At 42.6% G+C, this 23,404-nt stretch overlaps 1 long non-coding RNA gene across 3 annotated transcripts in view; it reads left to right on the forward strand.

Annotated features, from left to right (window-relative positions):
• Positions 1-23,404, forward strand: part of LOC128114624 (uncharacterized) — a 217,728-nt gene that overhangs the window by 20,932 nt on the left and 173,392 nt on the right. For all 3 annotated transcript variants that reach the window (XR_008219835.1, XR_008219837.1, XR_008219836.1), the window contains exon 5: positions 11,554-11,705. This is a non-coding gene — a long non-coding RNA (uncharacterized LOC128114624). The remainder of the gene's footprint in view (positions 1-11,553; positions 11,706-23,404) is intronic.

Genomic DNA, 23,404 nt, shown 5'->3' on the forward strand with positions numbered 1-23,404 from the left:
TTACCGTTCTATTTATTTAAAAATCTATATTCAAAATCCTAATGCTTCCCGCTTCATAATAAGGCTTTGGTGATGTGTCCTATAAAAACATGTCACCAGACTGTTCTGTGTTTGTCAGGCAATGTCTTTTTACAAAGGCACCAAAGGAAGCTTTCATATGGAATCCACCGCATTAAAAAAAAAAAAAAACTCAGAGGAAAGAGACTGACAAAAATAGCTGACCGACATCATCGATTTTGAGTTCTGGTCCACAGAGCGAATGTTTGGATGCCACATCAGAAGGGTGGGTTTGGATTTCACAGTATTCTGATGCAACAGTACTGCTGTCTTGATTTCTCAGGCTGTGTGAGCATTTCCTCCTCTATTCTCGGATGACATTTGTCCCCTCCTCCCCCAATAGCATAGTGTATGGGTGTCTTGCCTGCATTTAAGTTTGTGCATCACAGGTATGCCTGGTGCCCATGGAGACCAGAAGAGGGTGTCTGAATCCTTAGAAACATAGATGGTTATGAGCCACCTTGTAGGTGCTCAGAACTGAACTCAGATCCTCTGCAAGAGAGACAGGTGCTGTTAACCACAGAGCAACCTCTCCATCCTTGTATGCACAAGTATTAAGTTAGCTTAATGAATTTGGAAGCAGAAAATCTGAGTGGAGACCCTGGAGTTTTCTCGTGCTGCTGAGTTTGGTTTTAGGCTAACAGGAACCACAGCATGTTGATTGGTTTGCTGTCTGAGGAGATCCTGTCTCAAAATTTAGTTTGGCTTGACCATTCAGTTTAAATACTTCTCAACTCTGAATTGACGTTAGAGAAGGATGTGGGAGGGGACACCTATGCCTTCCATGCAACCTCTGAAGCAGAAGGTACGTCAGTCATTTGGCCAAGATCAGTCTGGACCTAAGAGGAAACTTTCAGGCCCACTTGATTTCCACACCAATGTTTTCGTCCATTTGTGTCAACATGTCTAGTTTCACAAGACTTCATTCTATTTCTTGACCTTGGAGTGGATTGAAACTACTGAAGAACATCTTGTGTTTGTCCAAAGCACTCAAGGCATGAGGTCAGTAGAGTACCAGTCTAGGGATGCAGCTTGGCCGTCTGATTAGAAAACTGCCTCATTCCTTTCTCCACGTGTACTTTACGACTCTTCTTCAACTTCTCACGTGTGTACCTGCTGGCATATGTGTGCACACACATTGACACCAAGTGACAACCTTGGATGTCATCCTCAGGAATGCTGTTCACCTCCTTTGAGACAGGATCTCTTGCTGGCCCTGAGCTTACTAGTCAGCCAGAGGGATCCTCTTGTCTCAACCTTCCCAGGGCTGGTGTGACAAACTTGTGCTGATGCGCCTGGATGTTTTTGCAGGGCTTGGGGGGATGGAACTCAGATCCTCACGCCAGTGAGCCAGGCACTTTCTTCACTGGGCCTTCTTCCCAGCTCCACCCCCTGCTTTCCTCTCTGCTCCTTTCTTTCCCAAAGTAGAAAAATGAGAGGGGAAAAAGAGCTCAATGTATCATTTTGAATTCCTTTGTTCTCTTTATCATGTTCTGGCAACGAAGTAAACGAAGTAACGACAATGTACAATGTACGGACGGTCCCTCTTGGTGACAGAGTTAACGCCTATAGCTCACTGCCTGCATCTCTCTGTGTTGTGCTTTCTTCTCTGAGATCTTTGATGCTGTATAGGTCAGTAGAACGGCAGAGGATTTGAGCATCATCATCCTCATCATCATCATCATCATCATCATCTTTTTCCCTTGGCTGGGTGTTATTATCATTCCTTTGTATTCCAGGGGTGGGTGAGTCACAGCATAAGGAAAACAGCATCACTCCACACTCCACAAAACAAACTTGTTTTGTGCCAAATGCATCGTCTTACTCCCGAAGCTGCCTTCTCACACATGCTGTTATCTTTCACAGCCTAGAGGCTTGCGCAGTTGAATTTGGGGATGTGACAACTTGGGTATTCTAATATACAGATGTCCTGACAGCGTGGAGACAGGACCAGGAGAGCCACCCCAGGGGGTGTGCAGGATTCTCAGTCAACACTCAGGTGTTGGGTGTTGAGAAGTCTGTCATCTTCTCAGGCTGGGCTGCAGCAAGATTTACAATCATGAATATTGTCAACAATTGTAAACTACAGACTTGGGGTGGCAAAACAGCATGGAAACAGTAATTTTCATTTTTTTTCCTAGTATTTCTTGTTCCCCCCTTTACTGGCTGGGTATTTACAGCCACACATTGCCACACTGGATCCCATTGTGCCTGTGACCCTGCTGGCTACATAAACACACATTTTGTGGTTACTCCCTTGATTCTTTTCTAAATACTTCCCGTGCTGTCCGTTTCCTGTGCACATTTGAGCAGTGGCCAGTTTTCCTTAACAAATTCCTTCCCAGTCTGTTAAAAAATATGATTTCTTTACACCTATCAGCACTTCAGATCCTGTGATCACCATGAGTCCTGCAGTTAAAGGAACAGGGATCAAACTGCAAGATCTATCCGTCTTTCTACTTCATGGTATAAGGAGGTCATTAGCTGAGGGCAGGAGAAACTTTCCCCTGACAGTGAGCTCCTTCAGAATCAGTGCATCATGGGAACATTTGTAAATTAGTCTCATTATATTTAGGAGCAGCTGGTATGGACCTCCTGTCATAATCATGATTCTGGAAAGGCAATTAACAGGGTCTTGTGAAATGTCAGTAACCTCCATACATTAAAAAAAGAAATTTGGATGAGTTTCAGCTATTACATCCCCGAAGCTTGCTCTCTCTACACCCGTGGTAGTTAACTCAGTGGCCACAGACTCCATCCTGAATGGTGAGCCAGCTGTCTGCGGAATATTGATTACCATAGGGTTAAATTGTCCTTAACTGACAGATAGTTATGTAGATCCCATGTATATACACATACCTCTGGTCACAGAGTCGCAAAATGCAGGGTTGGAAGGGGCTATAGAGGTCATCTTCTCTAGCACTTTCCAAAGTCCATTCTGTGGACTGTCACTTCTGTGTGGTTCTATAGGGTACGACATGGGGTTAGGACCAAAGATTTGTGCTCAGCTGACTGGGTTGAGTTGATTCAAACACATTTCTTTACCCTCCAACTTTTCAGAAACTGTAGACTATCTGTGCACTTTGTGAATCTCACAAGAAAGACAGGCGGTACAGTGTAAACTAAGAGTTCTTCTGGTCTCTCATGTCGGTGTTTTAGCAAACATCAGCCCGTTTGCAGGTTCTCATTTTGCAGGAGGACAATGCTCATAACTAGAGGCTCAAGTTGGCATGGGAACACAGGGCTGAGGTGGCCCTAGCACTCCTGGCTCAGGGCTCCATGTTACAAGCAGAATGGAGGTTGATTAGATTCCCTCTTAAAGAAGTGGTGCCTCCACCTATATTTCCCCCTCTGATATCTTGGCTTCTTCTAGGCCCAGTGAGAAGAACTCCAGTAGACCTGCCATGAACACTGATGACCATTTTGGAGGCATAAGCTGAGCAACACTTAGGATGACCAGTCATCCAGCTCACAGGACTTTAGGTGTTATACTAATCAAGTATTGGTAACCTGGCACAGGTTGGTCACCCTAGTGACACTTTCCTTTCAACTACTTGAGGGGTTCCACAGAAGATGCCTGTTTTCACGACCCATCTCTCACCTTCCCTCCATGATCTGTATCCTGAAAAGATGCTCTCTGCCTTTTGGATTTCAGTTGGAGTGTTATCAGTGGATGATGGTCTTTGTCATGTCCATGGTTGCCATAGGCAGCCAGCTTCCTCCTTAAGAAGGCCACAATCATGTGCCATGCCTGTGTAACTTACTGCCCACAGCTGACCATTTAGGAATGTGGTTCTCATAACCAGCAACCCCCTCTTGCCTTTTTATGTCTGGAGCTCCAGAAACCTCTAACTGTTGCTAGTCTTGGGGTATGATGATAACCTGTGCTGTGGTTTGGTCATAATAATTCCATCAACAAACTCCTTTGCTATATTCTCTTCAAATTACCCAACTGAAGTACCCTGTCTGTTTCCTTCCAAGACTCTGGCAATTAAGTTACCAGTTGATTGATGTCGCTTTATGGATACATTGGCATTTATCTAGGCATCATGGCACGCTTTGGAGAGTGTTTCAAGAGCAGGCTATATGCTTAAGAGAACACCCTCTTTAACATTTGGGACTGGGAAAAGAAGCTGTGACCTCAGAGGGGGTCTGTATCACCAGTGATTAATAGCAATCATTTCTGCTCACTACAGCTCTTTAGGCTGGTATCTCTTCATTTAGAAGTTTGTATAAGTTAATTATGTGCTAAGGCTTTGAAGATTAATACTTTTTCTAGTTTCACTATCATTTTGGAGGTTGACAGAAATAATTGGACACCTAATTGCCCAATACAGTTCCAAACTTTTCGATATAGGTTGCATAAAGTTTAGAGTCAGGAATCTGGAACCAGGGAGGGAGGGAGAGGCTGTAAAGCTGGTCCTCTGTCAGCTGAGCCCTCTCATGTCTACACTTGAATCTGTTAGTTGCATGGTGAATGTCTAGGTAGCATTTTGTCTTTCATATTGGTGATTGCAAAGTGGCTACTGCCACTTGCTGGAAGATGGATGTGTAAAATGTCTTAAGATTAGATCCAGTCATGGATTTTTCTAGGACCATGTTCCCTTGCTTGTATACCTCCTCAGAATTTAAAAGTATGTTTAGCTCCATGTGAGCATAAGTGTGCGTGATCTGAAAGGATCATGGAGTGGCTGGAGCAATGGCTCTGTGGTTAAGAACATAGTGCTATTTTCTGAACCTAAACCTATTCATATCTTCAGTTCAGTGGAATGCCATCTCACGGAGGCGACTCATCCAGACTGGATAGAGAATTCTTTACTGTCCACCTAGCTCTCCATCTACCCACTTACCCATGCAGTATTTAACTGATTTTTTTTTTTACTGTGAATCAAGTGCTGTGCTGGGTATCAGGGATACTACAGAGAAGACAGAGAAGGCGCTTGTGGAAATAATGCTTGTGGAAATAATATTCTTTATTAACACCGAGGCATCTGAAAGGAACAAACTGGTTAGTGAATGATGTCATTGCAAATCATGATGAATTTTGTATGGAAGATTCAAGGGAAAGGATGAGATGATGCTGGCCGGAAAGAACCCTTCAGGTGGACAGTCCACTGAGATGCTCAGGAGGCTTGAAGGTGTCTGGGAACAGATGATGGTATAGGTTCGAAGAGGGAGCAGTGATGACTATGGCTAGATGGTCTGAGTTGTCATTATGATCCTGGAATTTACTGATGACTGTGGGCAAGTCTCTGAACCTCCCTCTTCTTGGTTCAACAAGGGTAGTGGCTGTGAGTCTACCTGTGAACCACACTGGTCAAGTTTGTAACATGCTTAAGACTTTGTGCACAGAACACAGACTGTGTAGCCAGTGCTGCCCATGTCAAGTTGCCCAGAGACAATGAATGAACAATCCCAGAACGTGTACATGCTTCATTCAGAGAAATTGCTCAATACTATTTTTAAAAATAAAACATAACAGAACATCTTTTTTTTTTGTTTTTCAAGACACACCACAGACATATGCAGGATGACAAAATGTGAGGTGAATTAGTTACTAGGTTTACTCTTATAGATGAGTAGTATGCTTCTTCTGGTCTTTTAGATTCATCAATTATTTGCATAGTCCGACAGGGCTTTCTTTGCACTGCCATTACTCCCCCCCCCCGCCCCCCCCTGCCACTGCAGCCCACAATCCACTCTGGTATGTAGGAATCATTGCTTTTAAGGAGATGTGAATGTACAGAATCACCGGGTGGCACTCTTGATTATTTTAGTAAATGGCCTACACCTGTCATTTTCCCTTGCTTGTATACCTCCTCAGAATTTAAAAGTATGTTTAGCTCCATGTGGGCATAAGTGTGTGTGATCTGAAAGGATCATGGAGTGGCTGGAGCAACGGCTCTCTGGTTAAGAACATTTTCTACTCTTACAGCGGACCCAGGCTTAGTTGCCAGCACTCACCTGGCAGATCACAACCACTCCTGACTCCAGTTCTTCAGCAGAATGGATTAGAGTATGGAGTATGGCATTCCTTCTCCTCTTGGTCAAGAGCACTCACACATTAAGCCTTGACCAGAAAAACTAAAGTGAGGAGAGTTGAAACAATACATTTTAAGGTCCTAGAGTTTGATGGGGTGTATTTAGCAGCAGATGTAGGAGGTTGTTTTGCATTGTCCAAAATCAGTGGCTGTGGCTCTCTGTAAATCTTAGATTTGGGGGACATAGCATAAAATGATAGGTTGGCTACTGGGCTCCCAAAAGCCTTGTAACCTGTGTGCCACATGGCCCTGATGCAAGCTGTGGTTTGGTTGGCTGGTACAGAGCAGCTCTAATAGCATTGTGTGATGTTTTGAATCTTTCTGCCTTGCCTCTTCTCTTGTCCACTTGACTGTGATCATGAGTTTCTGCCCTGAACCATGTTCTCTGAAGTAGGAAGGAAACTGATGGCCACCACAGACAGAAATATGTATTTTAAAGCCTTGACCCACATTTATCACAGGCACCTGAACTCAGAGAAGTGAGGTGAAATTTACAGGGGGGTAGTGACTAATTTCTACTTTATTTTGTTTTAATACATGTATTTGAAGTGCTTTGTAAAAAAAGATTTATTTTTTAAATTTTATGTATATGAGTGCTCTATCTGCACGTATGACTTTATTCCAGAGGAGGGCATCAGATCCCACTATAGATGGTTGTGAGCCACCACAACTGGTTGCTGGGAATTGAACTCAGGACCTCTGGAAGAGCAGCAGTCAGTGCTCCTAACTGCTGAGCCAACTCTCCAGCCCCCGAAGTGTTTTTTAAAAATTATTTTTGAGAATTTTATATATAAGTACTATATTTAATGTTTCTCCCTCCCTTCCAACTTCTTCTGTATCTCCACAATTCCTCTCAAATTTACGGCCTCTTATTCTTTAATTATTATTGTTACATATGAATGTGCACACACACACACACACACACACACACACATACACACATATTTAGGGCTGACTGCTTGGGATTGGATAACCTTTTGGTGGCTCATTCCTGGAGAAGACTGATTCTCCATCTCTCAGCAACCACTGATATCCTGAAACTCTTCATTTAGGGGTGGGGCCTTGTGAGCTTTTTCTTGTATCAACTATTGTAGCTGGAAGTTTCTCCAGTCTTGTCTGGTTTCTCAGTTAGGACGAATCTCTCCCACCTGCATCCCACAGCCAGTTGGTCCCAAGTAAACACACAAATGCTTATATTATTTACAAACCGTATGGCCTATGGGTCTGTCTTCTTATTAGCTAGCTCTTATAACTTAATTCAACCCATTTCTATTAATCTATATGTTGCCACGTGGCCGTGGCATTACTGGTCTGCTGGCATCTTGTTGCTCCTTGGGCAGCAGGCTGGTGTTTCCCCTGACTCCACTCTTCTTCATTTCATCTTCAGTTTGAACGCATTGCCTAACCTTGTCCTGCCCTGCCATAGGCCAATGCAGCTTTATTTATCAACCAATCAGAGCAACACACATTCACAGCATACAGAAAGACATCCCACAGCACTTCCCCTTTACTGTCTAATCAAAAAGGAACGTTTTAACTTTAACATAGTAAAATTACATATAATAGAACAGTTATCAAGCAAGAATTGCAGTTACAATATCTAGTCTATTTGTATTTGGCAAAATTAAAGAAAATATTCTATCATCTATCCTATATTTGTGAGTCTAAAGTTTCATATCAAATTTATCTTTTATCATAACCAAGGAAAATTATAACCATCTAGTCTTCAATTACATCAAAGACCCCAGAAGGATATAATATTACCTAAGTAAACAGGAAGTGCATTGCAAGTAGCTTCCACAATTCTAGAAATGACAGAGACATCTGGCTGCCTGGACAGTCATCCAAAGTTCCTCTGCAACATTGGGGCATCCATCTTCAGCCTACAGGCCTAGAGTCTCTGGCAGACTTTTCAGTGAAGCAGGAAATTTTGAAGGATTGTCTCACCTATTGGCAAAGTTAATCAGTTGCTTCTCCCTGTGTCCTGCAGAATGTCTGGCAGTCTTCTCTGTGAAGCAGGAACCTGAAGGACCATTTCACCTTATTTTGGCAAATTCAGTGATCATTTTCCTATGGGTTCTATATGTCCAATTTATATAACAAATTGTCAAGCAGCCTAGGCAAGAACAGTTTCTTGCCCAAATGGCTAACTTTTAACATAAAGAAAGCAAACTCCACATGGAGTTTCTTTGATGCCCATCATCTTCTCTAAAATAAATAGATTGGTGCTGCCAAGAGCAGACATGTCTGAATGTCCAGAAAAGTCTAAGCTCTTAAAACATTTTAAATGCCATATTCTGTAGGTCTTTGAAGTGTTTGAAGATTATCTACCAAATTGAAATATATCTATGTATACTGAGAAAACTTAACTAATATGACTATAAATTTGATTATCATAGATGACTAATTATTAATCTGTATTTCTTAATTATATGTTGCAATTTTAAATGAGTTGCATAAACATAATACCTTAAACAAGAGTAGAAATATATATACAGTATAACCAAATTAACTTTAATTTTGTATCAATAAACTAAAATCTATAGCAATGTAATGATATCTCAAACAAGTAGTTGCTCTTTAAAAGTAGATTTAATAATCTATCCTTTCATCCTGTCATATCTACACTCTGCATTTAGAGATGGAGCCTTGTGAACTTTCCCTGTGTCAACTGATTCTAAATTTCAAACATTTTGAATATTTGTTTAGTTTTTATTTTTACTTTTTATTTATGCTTTGATGTACATCTGTGTGTAGGTGCCTGAGAAGGCCAGAGTATGGTGGCACTGGATCCCCTGGTGGTTATGAGATGCTGGCTGGGTGCTGGGAACTGAACTCAGGTCCCCTGTGAGAGCAGGAAGTTCTCTTAACCACTGAGCCATCCCTCCAGTCTCCTCAACTTCAAAAGCATTTTTAACTTCCTATAATGGATATAATGTCTCAGTGATCCAAACTGTAGTTTGGGGGCAAGCATTGTATTTTAGGGTGACCAACTGTCTATTTGGCTTGATTAAAGTTTCTCTGTAATGTGAGACTTTCAGGCAAACAAGTGGGGTAGGTGATCAACCTCAAAACAGCACAGCATACTTACCCCTTACAAAAGCTGATGTTAGCCTAATTAGCACATCTGTGAGATGGATGTATTCTCATCACTTGGTGGGTACCTCCGGTACCCAGTGTGCTTTATGTTTTGTCTTTTAGATTGATGGAATATGAAAATCAGTAGGCTCAACATCTCCCACATCAGTACCCCTTTCTTCCTAGCCTTTCTTTTCACAAGTAAAGAGGATGTGAGAGCTGGTTTAAGAATCACTTAACCAATTAGAAAACAGGAGCTCTGAGATGTTGCTGACCACTTTCTGGAGGGCCACAGCTGCTTGTGACCACAGGTCCTTTCATGCCAAGGGGAGGGGTCCTTTCAGTTTACAGTGCTCAATCTACCAAATTTTCTATGACAGGGATCCCTGAGGTCTAAACTTGGCATAAGAATCTGAGGTATCCCTGCCGTGGGTCAATGGGACTGTGAAAAGAATGTTTGCTAGTGAGAATCATGAGATTTGGGGGTACTCATTTCAGTGGCACCTCTTAGGTACAGTGTCATTAGATAGTCACGCTGTCTGTGGCCCCATCATCTTCCACAGGAGAATGAAAAGGTTGGACTAGTGAAACTGAATGTTTCTTCCACATTTGAAATCACATTCTCGGCCTTTGTCACTGCCCCCCCCCACCCCCCGCTGTGGATCTCCTTGAAAACTATTTCAAGATCTTTTTAAACATAGATACAAAGGTGTGAGATGAAAAGACACCAAAGCTACCTGGAAGGCAGACAAGGTTGATAAGCCAGGTCAGCTGAGCACTTCCTATGTATCCAAGATGGACACTCCTCCAGGATCTGGAAACTAAATCTGATAGGAGGATTTAACTAAGGAACTTACCAATGAAATCACTTGGCCCTGAGCCGATCAACCTGAAAAGAAAAAGAAGCATAAAGACAGACATAGAAACAAGAAGAACAACTTTCTTAAAATGAAATTAGAGGCCCATGTTCTTTGACACTAAGAGCTGTAGGCTGAAAATGTAGCCCAGAGGTCCTACCAGAAGAAGCAGTCTCCATTCTAAGTGGACTGATTTTTGTTCCTGTGAGTCAGGTGGGTCTTTAGATATAGTCCCCAGGGTCCGTGTTGCCCTGTTAAAGGCTGTACTAAAGAATATTGGTTTCCAAAAAATGTTACTAGTATAACTGTAAGTAGACGCCTATACATTTATGCATGGGATATAAGTGAATGCTTTAGCAAAGAGAGAATGCTTTTGCAAAGGAGAGCTTGCAGAATTCCACAGAAATTGAGACAGCTGCCTCCACTGGGAGACACCAGTGAGAAAAGACCCAGCAGGCAGTCCAAGAGAAGGGATTCTAGGCCCCCCTGAAGCTTATAGAACACATCTAATTAAATTTCCCAAGTGACATGAAGACTTAGATGAGGGCCCAAGTGTGACCCCATGTCCAAGCATCTTATATGGTTGCTCTTGATCAGTGGTTCTCAACCTTCCTAATGCTGCAACCCTTTAATATAGTTCCTCATGTTGTGGTGACCCCAAACCATAAGATTATTTTTGTTGCTATTTCATAACCATATTTTTGTTGCTGTTATGAATCATAATGTAAGTATCTGATGTGGGGGATGTGTTTTCATTGTTACAAACTGACTCAAAGGTGTTGTGACCCACACGTTGAGAACTACCACGCTTGATATTCATTTTGAAGGGTTTCTCTAACCCCAGCCCCTTCTCCAATCTAATTCCAACTGTACTAAAAGCTTTTCACTCCCTCTCAAATCTCTAACTACAGTCAAATGCTTCTTGAAAACTTTGGGAGAAGTTACAGAAGGCCACTTGCAGTTGATGGATGGACTATGTTATAGAATGGAAAGAGGCAAGAGAAACATTTTGGCAGATGACCAAAGGTTGTATCAGTCACTTTGAATAAAGTAGGTGTTTTTGGAGTCTGGACAAATTCACACACTTCCTCAAGACAGGAAAACACACTCACTGGGGCCACTCATCCGATTAGAGGAGAAGCATGCTCTCAGACTTCTTTCTTAAGCTTTTCTTTTCTTTTTTTGCCTTTTTCTCCCTCCCTTCCTTTGTCCCTCCTTCCCTCCTGCACTGCCTCCGTCCCTCTGTCCCTCCCTCTTCCTTCCTTCCTTCCTTCCTTCCTTCCTTCCTTCCTTCCTTCCTTCCTTCCTTCCTTTCTTTCTTTCTTTCTTTCTTTCTCTCTCTCTTTCTTCCTTTTCTCTGGCTATTATGGAAGCCTATGAAAATCCTCAGAAATAGTCGATACTAAGGAATTAGTTTGTGTTCAGTCATACAATGCTCGAGGCTGTACTTCTATGGCATTTCCTACCCATCCTCATTTCTAATCATGTCTTATTTCTCAAATATTTCCTCTGACTGACAGGGTACCACCTCTGAAGCAGCCAGAGATTTCCCAGAAGCAGCCAGTCTTCATGGCTTCATTACTATAAGTTCATCACCTGAGACCTTGAAAGTGTGTACTCTATCTGTGGAGAAAGAGCCGCATCTAAAGGCCCAAGATTCTTATACTTAAAGGTAGTAGAATATTCTCTATGGACCTTTTAGCAGACTAATGATTCCACTTAAAATACTTATTTTATATTTTTACTTATGTATATGTATATGTGTGTGTGTGTATGTGTCTGCACACTAGTGTGCAGGTACCCAGGGAGACCAGAGGAGGGCACTGGATTCTCTGGAACTGGAGTTGTTACAGTCATTTGGGAGCTGCCATGTGAGTGCTGGGACCTGAACCCATCTTCAAGAGTGGCCAGTGCTCTAACTGCTGAGCCAGTTCTCCAGTCCGTGATTCTACTTAGTTGAAGTGGCTTCAGTTGATGAGAGCACCTGGAGATTTTCCCAGTGAAAGGAGCCTTTCTTTGTCATGAGAGATGGTTCAGTGTTTGCCCTTTGATGACAGGTGTTGGAAATGTGATTTGGCTGGGTTATTGGGTAAGGAGGATCTAATTTACAGAAACGTATCAGATATAAGGTGTTCTATCTTGCTTTTCTATCTTGCTGTGATAAAACACTCACTGTAAATGACTTGGGGGGAAGAAAGGGTTTATTTGGCTTATCCTTCCATGTACTGGTCCATCACTGAGGACAGTCAAGGCAGGAACTCAAGCAGGAACCTGGAGACAGGAGCTTAAAGCATAATAGATCATGGAGGGATGCTGCTTGCTGGCTCCCTTTCAGGCTCATGTTCGCTACCATTTTTCTACAGCCAAGGTCCATCTGCCTAAGGATGGTAACACCCATTGTGGACTGGGCCCTCCTATATTAATTAACAACTAAGGTCCCTTCTTTTGAGGCAAGTCTGGGTTTGTGTCAAGTTGACAGCTGAAGGTAACTATAACAAGAGATGAAACAAAGGATAAATAATCACTTTAATTAATGATGCCTGAGGGCCATATCAGGCTGGCAGTGCCATGCCTCAGTTGCTCTAGGACCAGAGCATAATATAGTCATGTAAAAGTATGGTTGAACCTACAGATGCATAGCCTTCAGGGGTTGAGATCTTACCATGCGATTCTGGGCTGGATGCTTTCCACCCATCCTTTAATTTGACATCAGTCCCTAATGCACGTGTTCTTATGCCCTTTTCCCACACAACTGAGACTTAGTGAGGGTCAAGGTTTTGTGGTTCAGTATAATGCAACCTGTAAGCCAGAGAGCTGAGATGATGTAAACTCAAGTCTCTTTGCCTTCCAAACTTGCACTGCTAAGCTTTCTCCCTAATGTCGTATTGAACCATAAACAGAATGCTTACTAAACATCGGAAGACTGTAATGAATAAAATTAATCTTCAATATTTAAGAGGGAGAGACAAGGAACCGAGTGAATGTTTCATCCCGTCTTGCTAAAATGAACAATGATGTGTTGCCCGAGGGAGACTGAGTGTCCCTAATTTGAGAATCACTGATGGTGCTGGCTGCATTTGTACAAACTCACCCTCCCTTTTGTGGTCCAGGGAGTGACAGTGATTGCCTGCCACTCCAAAAAGCCAGCGACTGAAGGGCAAGTCATTGGGACCAGGAAAATAATTTCTTTGGAAATCTTATAGACTGAAGACTGTGACGCTATCATCTACAAAGACCACCTTGCCTTGGCTTCCAGGCACAAGAACTACCCAGGGAGCTGTGGGGAGGCCGTGAGCTAGGTGGGCACTGGGGTAACTACAGATCGAGTGCTTCTGGGACCTGCAGGCCACTGGATGCTCTGACCTCCGTGAATCTGAAGAAATGTACGGATTCCCAGGCCTTAGGTCTCAAATATTTTTAGTTTCTTCTCTCAAGAGTACTTAACTCTGCAGCTAATTATTAGGAAACAAAAGGCAACTTCCCCCTGGAGCCCAGGGGAATTTAGCTAACATCTACTCTTCCCAGAGGAGCAGGGGGAGACAGGGAAAAGAAACTTCCCTCTTGTGGTTCAGGGAAACAATGGGTTGGAGAATGGAAAATCTGTTAGGTAGTGTTGGGAAGGCTGATGTAGCTGCTGTTCTCTCTCTCGAGAGCTAGGGAGTTGTGGTGACTCACAGGAGCCTGCATTTGAGTGGGCCTATCAATCATCCGTCGAGGAAGAGGCCCAGGTTTACGAGGCCTCACCCTTTCCCAAGGATATGTAGATGGTTAACAGTTTCTGGGGAAGACTTTTCTTCAGTGCTGTCTCTGCCCAGCAGTTTCCCATGCTCTTGTAGGTAACCACTGCTAGCCCCGTCATTTACCAGGCTAGACCTGAGTGGAGTCACTTCTTTAATCTATCATTTGTTGCATGTCTAGGGTGAACAGACATTTGTTTGTTCTCTTCCCAGGAAAAGTTCACACAGTAGATAGCTTCAGTCATGAGTGTCTTCTGCTGCAGAGTTAGCTGGGAACCAACAACCAACCCATTGTTCAGTTGTGTGATGTAGGAAATGAATGGTTTTTGTAACTGACTAGAAGCAAGCTGAGCTTGAGTGTTCACCCAGCTCTCCCCTCAGTGTGGGGAGAAGCTCAGGAAAAGATTGGCAGAGACATCACAAATCTGCTGAGAAGTCTTGTTCACTTAGTGTGGTGGTTTCAATGAGAATGGCCCCCATAGGCTCATATATTTGAATGCTTGGTCATTAGGGAGCAGCACTACTTGAGAGGGATTAGGAGGTGTGTCTTTGTTGGATTAGGTGTGGTCTTGTTGGAGGAAGTTGTCACTGGGGATGGCCTTGGAGGCTTCAAAAGCTCAAGCCAGGCCCAGTCTCTCTCTTTCTGCTGCCCATGGATCCAGATGTAGACCTCTCAATGACTTTTCTAGCACCATGTCTGCCTGCATGCTGCCATGTTCCCTGCCATGATGACAATCACCTAAACTTCTGAAACTGTTAAGTAAGTCCCAATTAAACGCTTTCTTTTATGAGTTGCTGTGGTCATGATGTCCCTTCACAGCAATAGAACATTGATTAAGACACTTAGTGTGTGCTTGGGTGAAGACAGGAAGAGGACAGACAGACAGAAGGCATTCTAGATTTGTATGTAGACAGAGACCCTCTAACCCCACTGCTTCCTATATGCTGGCCTTCTGCAGGCAGGTCCCTCAAGTACTGAGCTATACAGTTCTCTGTAGAGTGGACAATGTGGCATTCTAAGAGTGACTGTGACAATTAGATGAAATAATGACTTGGGGCAGTGTCCAAACCATCAATCCATTATGCAAGCCAGTTAATGCTTCTGGTAATATTTTATAAACTTTAATGTTTCAAGGATCAGTACACATAAATGTTCCAAGACTGGCCCCACCTTGGGATCTTCAAGCTTGTCCTCCCTGTGTTCACGCCACTCTTTTTCCAGAGTCCTATACAGCGACCATGACTCACTCTGGTCTCAATTCAATGCCATCTCTGTTAAAGGACTTTCCAATCTACCCATCTGAAGAAAAACATGTTACTATGATTTCTCATTTTTTTTATCTTTATACATTTAAAAACCAATTTGAAATTAATTATTTATCTGTCTGTTTGCTCTTATTCTTCCCTGGTTTCTATTTGAATTTGACTTCTTAAGGACTGGAGACCTTTCTGTTTTATTTGTTGCTAAGCAACCAAGACCTACATTGGTACTACTTGATGGCAAGGAAATATAAGCCATGTAGATAGCTGAAAGTGTTCTGGTAGCCCCATCAGCAACAATAAAAAAAAAAGGGAAATGAATTTTAATGATGCATTTTTGTCTACTCTGCTGTTCATACACAGTGTCATATCCATAGGCAATCAGTACAAAATTACAAGTGAGCTGGTTTGCATCTATTCTTCCTTCTAAGTCATGGCAGTCCAATGTGTCTTTGATACATTACATCTCAAATACCCAATGGTTACTGTGTCAAATGGCTGCCATGTTGCACAGTGCACGCTTACTAACCTAGAATACCAGGTGTTCTGTATTCACTAAACACACATACACACACATATATTTATATATATATATGAAAATATTTTTTTGGGGAGGTAGAGTTTCTCATCTTTGTATGAATTCTTCTAAACTCTGTTTTAAAATCAAAGAACCTTAGAGATGATCTTCATGATGTCGCTGCAGAAAAACTTTGGCCTGGAGTGTGTCCAACTCAAAAGTGTCAGGGACACACCAGAAACTCATGTTCCCTTATTCTAAAGTAAATACTGTTACCAAATACTCAGATCTAAAGATTTAAAAGTGTCATCTGTGGCATTTGCAACACCATTTGGAATCTCCTCCTTTCTTGGTCTTGTAGTTTTGGGGTTTGAAGATCCAGCCTCACCTGTGCCAGGCAAGTGGTCTACCACTGAGCTATGTCCCCACACGTTTTTAATTTTTATTTCGAGACAATGCCCATTAAGCTGTCCATGTTAGCCTTGAACTTGCTCTGTAGCCCTGAATTTTCTGTCCTTTTGATTCAGCCTCCTGGGGCAGAGAAGGCTTTTACCACCAGGCCTGACATTGTCTGGCCACATCAAATGGTGACGCATGATCCTCCTTGACTTGTAAAATGGGCACCATTTCCAAAGTTTGGCATTAAACAAGGGATTGGGCTTTAGGTATCATCGTTGTGGGAAATCATCACTCCCACCTTGTTTAATTAAATCACTAAATTCAGATCTCTGAAAGTTTCCCAAGAATTTTGACTAAAGCCTAAACTGATCATTTTCTTCCTAAGAATTTATATTCCGAATCACCCATACACCTGCAGACCATGTGGGCAGGTTACTCACATCTTGCCTGTCTTGAATCTTGGGGAAGGCTAGTGGTGGCTCTGGAGAGACTGGAACATTGAGTGACGATGTCTACAGGAAATCAGCGCCAGACAACTAATTTTTACAGCATGATCCCCGTGCTTGCAAGTGCTCTATTAAAATCAGGCATTGTTAATTGATACTTCTGAGAATTAGAAGCAAAGGCAAGTTTGGCAGAAGGAGAGGAAGAAAGAAAAGAAAAAGGCACCTCCATTATACACTTTGTGTTGACTTTCCATCTGACAATTCAGTGGAGAGGGGAAATCAGAGCTCTGTACAGCAACCCTATTAGAGATGAAAAATCACCACACCCTTGTTTGTATGTTTTAAGCCATGAACATCAACGATTGTGCTCTGAGATAATGAGTTCTTGCTGGGCCAACAGAAACAACATACACGTTGTCAATCTTCTGCTTCTGAAGCTCTCGGGGCAAATAATTGAGAGTCCCTGAGCTGCATGTGTGCTGGCTGATTAAATTCTCTTCTGGTATCTCTCTGCAAATCTAGACCACCAGAGAGTATGGGATCAGTGACAGCTCCCCTGCAGTGCCAGGGGAGTGAGAGGAAAGAGAAAAGACCACAGCTGATGCCTGTGTCTCCTAGGCATGGGCCGAGCTGCGCTCTGAGGTGGAGCCGCTTGACAATGGATCTTAAAAGTGAGAATTTCTTCAGCTTAGAGGAAAAAATCTCTCTTCTCCATGTCTCTTGGTGTGTTGAAGTTGTTAAGTTTCTTGGTTATTACCCATTGGCTTCTTGCTTCATTCCTTTAAAAAAAGACCGGTCTCATCAATGCGGGGTCACAGTCCCCATGATAACGTGACTGGGAGAATAAGGAAAGATGAGCGCTGTAGACATTTGTCATATCAACCAACAGTGACAGTAACAACACAAGGCTGGTCCTTAGAGATTCCTTGTGATGGCTCTAGCAAGAGACAAAAAAAGATCTCTTTTAGAAACAGAGCGAGCTGGTTAGAATCCCGAGTGCATTTAACCAAACTATGAATACTTTTGTTTAGCTCTTTTCAATTCTGAGCCCACATTTTCAACTTATCAGCTGTTCATGATTCACTGAAACCTTATCTGGTCTCAGTGAGATTGAAAGGAAGCGCTGGCTGTGGGCAGAAATTTGGATGAAGAGGACTCAGCCCTCGATGCCTACCAGTGTACAGCTTGTACAGTTAGAAAGGGCTCAGGGCACTGGTTCTGAACCTGTGACCCCTTTAAGGTCAAAGGACCCTTTCACAGGGGTCGCATATCAGAGACCCTGCATATCAGATACTTACAATACTATTCATAACAGTTGCAAAATTACAGTTAGGAAATAGCAATTAAATGATTTTATCATTGGGGGTCAGCACAACACGGGAATTGTGTTAAGGGGCTGCAGTGTTAGAAAGGTTGGGGAACCACTGGCTTAGGGCCTTGCAGCTGGAGGGCAGGGGTGCGGGCAGGGGCGGGGCCGTCCCCTCTTGCAGTGGTGTGATCCTAAGGTAAAGGTTACTCTCTTCTAACTCCGTCTCTATTTGTAAAGTGGGATAATCTTACACTGCATCTGAAAGAGTTGCAGTCAGAAATAACAGAAAAAAAATGCGTGTCAAACTTCTGCTGTGTTCTAAACGCTCAACAAACAGTATGTGCATTTTTGCACTTTTCACTGAGTCAAACTGCCTGTGTCATAGAATAGAGTGATTGATGTCTATGCATCAAAATGAATGTGTGTTTCCTGTATATTACAATGCAGGGCCCATTCTTCATTTTAATTGGGTTTGTTTTTCATACTCATGTAAATCTGAATTGGATGTGCACAATATTTGAAACTAATAAAGCTCACTCTTATTTATTTATTTTCTTTTGTGTATGAGTATGTGTGTATGTCCTTGTCTCCCCTCTTGTGAGTGACTGCCATGGTGTGTGTGTGTGGGTGTGGGTGTGGGTGTGGGTGTGGGTGTGTGTATGTGTGTGTATGTCCCTATCTCCTCTCTTGTGAGTGAGTGCCATGGTATGTGTGTGTGTGTGTGTGTGTGTGTGTGTGTGTGTGAGTGTGTGTGAGTGTGTGTGTGTGTGTGTGTGTGTGTGTGTGTGTGTGTGTGTGTGTGTTTTAGGTCAGAAGAGAACTTGCAGGAGTTGGTTCTCTTCTACCATGCAGGTCCTGGGGATTAAACAACGCATCAGGCTTAGTGACAAGGACTTTTACCCACTGATCCATCTTGCTTGCCCCCTCCAACTGCCCTGAAAGAATTTAAAATATACCCTCCTACTGACTGCTTGACAATTTTCTCCCAAATTCTGCGGACTTTTTCAAGACACTGGCAGCGATTCTGTGCCATCCCAGAATGAGGGCCGTGATTTCATCGCCGTGGAAGGGTCAAGACAGAAAGTCACAAATTTGTTCTCTCCTGCCTTCCATCTGTGATTCTCTCTGTGTGGTACCATGGCAACCACTCAGGAAGAGAAGAACTTAGTTAGGCAGTGGCTTCAGCTCCCTGAAGCCAACCAACTGGCTTTGGTCTCCCCTTCTGCCTCGCCACATTGGTGAGTTTCGGTTCTGACATGATGCGCAGCACCTAGATCATACACCTTCATGTTCCAGAAATGGCTTTGAGCATTTAAATGGATAGTGGCACTATTCCAAAGACCTGCCTTTGCCTGCACCTGTGAGGACAATCATGAACCATGATTATGTGTGCTGAAAGGTCTGCTCAGCTGTCGGTACTTTTAGGTGCTTTCCTTGTGTTTGGCTAGGGTTGGGGGCAGAATTTAAGCAGGGGCTCACCTAGAGCAGCCCCACAGCAATGGAAGACTGCCCTGACAAGGGCTGCGTGTACATATTTCTTGTTTAAAGTCCTGTCCCAATCTGGTGGGTGTGTTGTGCTGCACAGAAGGACGCTTCTGGTTTCAAGAGTGCTCAGACTCGAAGGGCAAGGTGTCTTTGCAAAGGTCTTCCTGTCCCTAAGCATCAGTTTTATCAAGAAAGTGCACTTTCTTTTTCCCCAAAGGAGACAGAGTGTTATATAAGTTCTCAGCGGGAAATGACATAGTCTAAGTATGGAATCAGCAATTGCTATTTTTTTTCCTGTTCATACCTGTAATTTCAGTCTGTAGAATACATCCTATAATTGCCCTTTAATGCTGATACATCCCATGAAAGCTTAAAAATGATCCTTTTAAGGGTAAATAGAAGACATCATTCATTTTCATCAAAAAATTCAAAACTGTGTTTGTGTGTGCACGTGCATGTGTGTGTGTGTGTGTGTGTGTTTGTGTTTGTGTTTGTGTGCGCACGCACGCGCGTGCGTGCGTGTCTTGCAGGTCTTGGTTTTCTCTTCCTTCCATGTGAATCTCAGGGATTGAACTCAGGTTATCAGGCATGGTGGCAAATCCCCTTACCCACTGAGATATTTTGCTGCCAGTTTACATTAAAAAAAGATGTTTACCGTTCATAGTTGGGTTGGAGATATTAACTCTTAGAATCCTACCTGGAGTCTCTGATCTTGTGCAGGGGGCAAAGCAGAGCAGCTCCTGGCCACGTGTGAGGCACCACACTGGAGTTTCTCCTTGTACAGCTCTGGGAGTTAGCAGCCTTGACAAATGGCAGGGAATGCTTTTCCAAAGACTTCTTCAAAACAAGCTATACTGTTCCTATTGGAATTGGCTGATTCCTGTTTTTCAGACATGCAGAGGAAGAAATGTTTGGTGGGAGTTAACTTCTGCATGTTGCTAAAAGGGAACATCCCAGAGCCGTGTCACTGGGTAGTGTAGGGTCCACAGGAAAACATTCTCCTATGCTTGCCTATGTCAAAATTACTCTTCTATGTAGCTTAAAAAAAAAACAAACAAACAAAAAACTTACCCTATCATTCAAATGTAAGACTACCCCTCTCCACCTGGAACCCCCAGACCCATTTTTTTTTCCCTTAGTAAGAACTAGTTCAAATTCATTATGCCAAAGGATGTTAAGAGTGGTGGTGGCTGGGCTGCAAGAGTCCACCTAGGAGCAGGCTGTAGCAAATGTATTATGGAGAGAGAGGGGAAGAAATGTGACTTTATACAGTGATCCAAATAGCTAAATCATCTGCTTTGCAATAGTACTAAACACCAGCAGTTAGAAAGGCCAATACCAAAAGGTTTCTCTTGTGGGGTGCCCACCCCCCAGAGTTACTCTCTTGAGGCATCATTTTGTTTCTACAGGATTTAGCATTGCATTTACAGTAGAACTGATATGACATATTGTTATAGTGATTTAACTGTTTCTTCTTACCCAGACCATGTGGTCCTTAAGGACCATGCTAACATCTGAAATACTTTTTCTCTGAGATACTTTTTCTCAGTGCTGACGTAAGGCCCACATTAGGTGTTTGTATGAGCAAGTCAAAAATAAAAATCTCAAACTCACTTACTTTACATTCTTTATGTAGTTACCTTCTTATCAGTAATGACTATGTAGCCCTTTCTGTTTGAAATAAAATTTGCATAACTTTGCATATTATAATCAGTGATTTAAAAATTGAAAAATTGTATAGGCAAGTTTTAGTAATGAAACATGGATCTGAGGAACTTAGGGGTCTTAGAAGAGTAGGCACTGAAGTAGGCATTTATGGAACTCCTGATACTTCATCTGTGAGAGCTGGCTTGAAGATTGAGAGTCCAAAGGCCAAGTCCTGGCTCCATCTGTCTCCTCTAGCACAGAAAGTGGCCACGGGCAACTTTTCAGAAACTCATTTTCGAATATATAAACTAAATATCATGAAAAACAAATGTACAAATATGGTGTTTAGTGGCATTGTTACAAATGATTAACAGATTTTGAAATTTGCCATATAACTCCTTCAGATATTTATATAGTATAGTTCAATTTAGATAACAAAATGTAGTGTAATAAGCTCACTTATCTCATTTGGAAAACAGACGTCAAAGTCTCCGTGAGATCAAACTGCAGAAGAGCACTCTACAGTGGCGAATTTTTCCATGGGCTTTGTCCTAGTGAGCTTTAATTGTTAGCTTGACACAGCCTGGAGTCGTCTGAGAGAAAGTCTCTTTCGAGAAATTACCTAGATCAAATAACCTGTGGGTGCATCTGTGGAGGTTTGTCTTGATTATTAATTGATATCGATGGGCCCAGCCCACTGTGGGCGGCACCATCCCTAGGCTAATGGTCTTGAGTCATATAAGAAAGCTAGCTAAGCGCAAGCTTATGTGTGAGCAAGACAACGAGCCAGCCAGCCAGCACCAGCTGCAGCAGCAGCAGTATTCTTCTGCGGTTTTCTTTCAAGTCCCTGCTTGAGTTCCTACCCTCACATCCATTGGAGATGGACTATGAGCTCCAAGGTAAGCCCTCCCCTCCTCTAAGTTGCTCTGGTCAGAGTTTTATCACAGTAACAGAAAGGGAAGTAGAAGAGCAATTGTCCTGTTGGTTCACTGAGATACAAACTTGGTGATGGATTCCAGTGATGGTATGTTGAAGCCGAGGGGGATGCTTTCTATGTTGTTTTAAACAATAGTGTCCAGACTATGAAGACTCTGGTAGAATTGTTATTATACTGAACATTGGTTCATTTGAAAAACAAAAACAGAAACCCTGTTATTTGAAGTGATTGCTATTGGTCAGTAAATCTGTCAATAAATTAAAAACAGAATCACACAATATGCATTGTAGATATTTGGACTGCACACCAATCTCTTATTTTAAAGTAATTTTTAAAATGTACTTTTTTCATGTTTGCACATGTCTGTGTGGAGGATATGAGTGTGTTCATGTGTATGTGGGTACTCTTTGTGTGTGTGTGTGTGTGTGTGTGTGTGTGTGTGTGTGTGTGTGTGTGTGTGTAGGGCAGAGATCATCCTTGAGTCTCCTTGTCTGGAGCCATCCATCTTGTGTTCTGAGACAGGGTCTATTCCTAGGACCCAAAGCTCACTGATGCAGCTAGACTGGCTGGTCAGGGAGCTTCAAGGATGCTCCTGTCTCTGGTTGGCCAGCTCTTGAGTTAGAAGTGCACTGCCGTGATTGGCTCTTTCCATAGTTGCCGGGATTAAACTCAGCTTCTCATGCTTGTGAGACAGCATTTATTGACTAAGCCAGCATCCCAGTGTCTTGTGCTTTAGGTTAACATATGGAGTATCAGGTTCCTCCTGGCATCTTTGTGGCCTGGCAGCTCTTGACTGAATACCAGTGTTTCCTCCCAGAGCAGGTGTGGGGACCCCAGGACTCAGCCTTCTCCCCCATATAAACCAGGCTCATCATGCTTATTCTGCTGCTGCTACTGATTTCAGTTTTTAAAGACAGATCGAACAGCCAAGGACAATGTGAAGCTGTTGGAAGGCAGACTCGTCCCTAATTTTTGTCCCCATCCCATTCTTTCATAGCTATAGAGCATCCACACCTAACTCAGGTTTTCTTTATGATTTATTTTCATCAACTCTTTCTGCAGTAACTAGTTAGGTCTACGTAAGAATGGAACACTTCCTTTTCTGTACCTGTATTCATCAGTCTGTATAAAAAATGTAGTTGTGAATAATTCTAATTTTGAGCAAAGAGACATAAGCTGGTTTGAGCAGAACACAGTCAACTTGGAGCACTCCTGGAACCTGTGTGTGGAGATTCTAGAAAACAGCCTACTAACATGTCCAGTGGGATGTCAATCAAATTCTTACAGAGAAAATGGATACCACAGCCCAGATCCATTATGTAGAACTATTCAGGAGCATCTGCTGGGTTTAATCTTGAGAGCTAAGATCCCTTCTGTGGTCCAATTTTTTTGCTAGTTAGAAATAATTTGAGAGTCTGAATTTTTGACCTTTAAACTGTTTTAAATATGTATAACCCTCTTTGTTAGGTGATTTCAAGGCCATTCACTTTAAGATTTTGCTTCGTGTTTGAATTTTATCTTTTGCCAGCCAATCTTCCCCTTTCATGATCTCTGAGGCATAAGGCCCAATGAAAACATTAGCTTAATTTTAAAGTTCAGTGTAAATGAAGGGCCCTGACAATCATATCCAGTGA

Source organism: Peromyscus californicus, unplaced genomic scaffold (genome assembly GCF_007827085.1).
Source record: "Peromyscus californicus insignis strain IS unplaced genomic scaffold, ASM782708v3 Scaffold_19__1_contigs__length_69161282, whole genome shotgun sequence".
Classification (NCBI taxonomy): Eukaryota; Metazoa; Chordata; class Mammalia; order Rodentia; family Cricetidae; genus Peromyscus; species Peromyscus californicus.